Raw genomic sequence first — 3,785 nt, forward strand, 5'->3', positions numbered from 1 at the left:
AGATTGACAGGGATGACAGAGGAGAAAAGTGCAGAATTGGAGTGCAAAAAAGAGAGGGCGGGACGACTAAGGCAATTATAGCTAATCAGGAAGAATGGCCCTGTCACACGGGCAATGAGTAAGCAGTTGGAGCAGCAAGGTGTATAAAAAAGAACCTCCCCACCCCCTGAGCCTCACTCTGAGGATGCTGGCAGAGAACCATCAAAAGCTAAGTTGTTTTTTAACTTTGTATATAGCTGTTTTTATTGTTTTAAATATTGTTTTAACAATAAACAACTGGTTTATACCTCTCCCGGAGATCGAGGATTGCATTATTGAACAAATATGCCCGGGATTCGCATTTTTGCAACTATTAAGGACATTTATGGAAGAGCAGCAATGCTCCAGGCCAGGAGGTGGCTGTTAACGGGAGGCTGTTAACTACCGGAAAGTGTCCTTCCTACACGATTGCATTTGCAATGATTTGCCACCCAAATCCCTACGCAGGAGACCGATTGTAGACTCTATAGAAGCACAGATGGCAGTCCGGCAATTTCAGCGCCGAAATATACGTGCCTGAATCAATGACCATCACAGACGCATTAACACCGGGTCTCTTAGGATTCGGAGATTCCAGGAGTTCTGCCGATCCACGCTGGCACAGCAACACTATAGGACCCTCAATCAACACATACATGAGGCCACGCAGAGGGCATGCCAGAGTAAAACCGAAGCACTCCATAGAAAGATGGAGACCCTGAAGAAAACGCACAGTCACAATCAGAATTCCAGACTAGTCCACAACGTATCGTCGAGAGACCTCACGGATGAGGAAACCAGGCTCTTACAATGGGACACGGGCCTCAATTTGGGGGATGCCCAACCCACTGATTTTATCGTGGCCGTAGAACCTGCGATACAAGGCATAGTCACCAACGAGGCAGAGAAGAACACCATAAGACAGCGGGTCACGGGGCTACTTACAGGCCACAAACAACGCCATGTTCTACCGGCAGGGGAGAGAAAGGCCCTGGAAGAGCTGCGCAAGGACAAATCCATCGTGATCCTGCCAGCGGACAAGGGCAGGGCCACGGTTGTCATGGACAGAGCCACATATAACGGCAAGGCTCAGGCCTTACTCGGTGATGCCAGCGCCTATAAAGTAATCAGGACAGACCCCACAACGTCCATGAAAAACCAACTCAACAAGATCATGGACAGGCTCAAAAAATGTGGAGGAATGGGTGAAGAAGATCTGAAAGCCGTACGGTCAAGAGACTCTGCAATGGCGAGATTTTACGGCCTGCCGAAAATACACAAAGAGGGGACCCCATTAAGGCCCATTGTGGCATTTAGGGGTACGCCCATGTTTGGCCTGGCTAGATGGCTAAGTCGGCAGCTACAACATCTGGTGGAGGATAGTACGACCACAGTAAAGTCCTCGCAGGAATTTTTACAGAGGCTGAAAGCGGTAAGGATACAGGATGATGAGACGATGGTCTCATTTGACGTAACATCTCTATTCACGTCCATCCCACAAGAACTGGCCGTCTCGACTATAAAAGATCTACTACAACTGAAAGGACTGCGAAGCCAAGGTTCCCTTGGGATGGAGGATGTTATCAAGTTATTACAGCTATGCTTGAAAATACACTTCACGTTCCAGGGTACAATATATGAACAGATCAAGGGCACGCTGATGGGATCCCCCATTTCGGGGATCATCGCTGAGGCGGTCCTACAGTGCTTGGAAGCCAAGGCAATGGCTGACTACCAACCGGAATTCTGGGCCAGATATGTGGACGACACGTTCGCCATTATTAAACGAACGAGAAAAACTGCCTTCATGGAGAAACTAAACGCAATATTCCCGGACACACAGTTCACGGCGGAGGAGGAAACCAATGGTAGCCTGGCCTTCCTAGACGTGTGGATTACACGCCAAACCAATGGTGCCCTTCACACAACGGTATACAGGAAAGCCACTCACACCGATAGGATGCTGCATTATATGAGTAATCATCCAGCAGCCCATAAGATCTCATGTGTGAGGACATTATTTGCACGCATAAACACGCACTGCAATACCAAGAAAGCTAAGCAAGTGGAGCGTGCTCGTCTCCATCAGGTGTGCAGGTGGAATGGCTACCCAACCAGCTTCATCCGAAGATATGGTAAACGTCAAGAACCCCGCAGGGCACCGGATGATCCAGGGACAACATCCTGGACAACGATTCCATATGTCCAGGGAATATCGGAGGCAACAGCGCGCATATTGGCGCCCTACAACATCAAAGTGTCTCATTGACCCGATCAAACACTCTGGATGAAAGCGATGCGTCCCAAGGAGCCATTGCCGAAGGAGGAAAAGTCATCAGTCGTATATAGGGTGCACTGCAAAGATTGCCAATGCAACTATACGGGGGAGATGGCCAAATGGATAAAAACTAGAATACACGAACATAGACTGGCCGTCAGAAGGCAGGAGCAGTATTCCCAAATATGGACCCATATGATTAATAACGGGCACTCATTTCATTTTAAGGGAGCGAAAGCCATCGCCCAGGATGCCTCCAAGGGAGGACGCCTGTTAAAGGAGCCCTGGCTTTCCAACATGGATTCTATCAATCGATGTATAGAATTGCCCCCGGCGTACCAGGTGCTAAGAGTATACGAGGAGCAAGTCACCCTACAATGTGAGGGTGGCACACAAACCCAATCGGACGTTACGCTCTAGTATTATGAGGCCTAAGGATCCACTCCCCACTGCAGAAAAATCGGGGGTCATATATAAGATCAGTTGTAAGGATTGTCCCAGCAATTATGTGGGTGAGACCTCAAAAAGAGTCAGAACGAGGATCCATGAGCATAAGTTGGCCATAAGAAGAGGGGAACAGTATTCCCAAATCTTGGCACATATGGCAGAGTCCAGACATAAGTTCAACTTTGATGGTGTAAGTGTGATCGCCAGTGATAACACACAAAGTGGCAGATTGCTCAAAGAGGCTTGGTTCTCAGACAGTGAGTCCATCAACCGACATGTGGACCTGTGCCCGGCGCATTTGACGCTGAGAGCGTGGGAGACGCAGATTCGACCATCACGGAGCAAGCAGCTTGACAGCAAGGTTCATCTGCTGGAGGGAGAAATTGAGGGGGGAAGGATCACAACGACCTATTGATATCCGGGGAAAGAATGACCGGCAATTCGAGAGTCCCCCGACTACGAGGGTGGATGTGGGTCCATCACGAACAAGGAAGCCCATTAACATCAGGAAACCCACCGGTACCAGGGACCCAGCCCCCAGCAATCCGGACATCCCCTCGTGTTGTATGGAGTGTCCGGAAGGGACGATGCTGCGAGTACACGCTGGTACACGGAAGAGTCACTGCTGGAGGGGTTGCACCCCCCTTACCCCCACTGACATTTCCATCGCTCCCCCTTCTCCCGTTTGTATATTGGAGACCCATGCGGAGAGAACACTGAATAGCAAGGGAATAATGTCGTGCGGATTGGGACCTCCATTGCACTTCCCAGTGCATCCAATGTACTTAAAGGAAGCAACACCCCCTAGCAACACACAAGGAGAAAGCAGCTGTAACCACTCTGCTTTAGGGGCGGTCACGTGCTCCCGAAGAGCACTACAATGGATAGGGGCGCGCGCACACACTGCCAGTGAGCGAGAAACCAAGGACGAAGGACACGTACATCAGCACCTGATGATCCCACGGACGAGACATGGGGCATCCGCTGCACGCAGGGAGGACACCTCCCTATTATATGAGGAACAGAGAGGGATGACTGATAG

The sequence above is a fragment of the Protobothrops mucrosquamatus genome, unplaced genomic scaffold (assembly GCF_001527695.2).
Source record: "Protobothrops mucrosquamatus isolate PMUCROS unplaced genomic scaffold, P.Mucros_1.0 scaffold_158, whole genome shotgun sequence".
Taxonomy (NCBI): Eukaryota; Metazoa; Chordata; class Lepidosauria; order Squamata; family Viperidae; genus Protobothrops; species Protobothrops mucrosquamatus.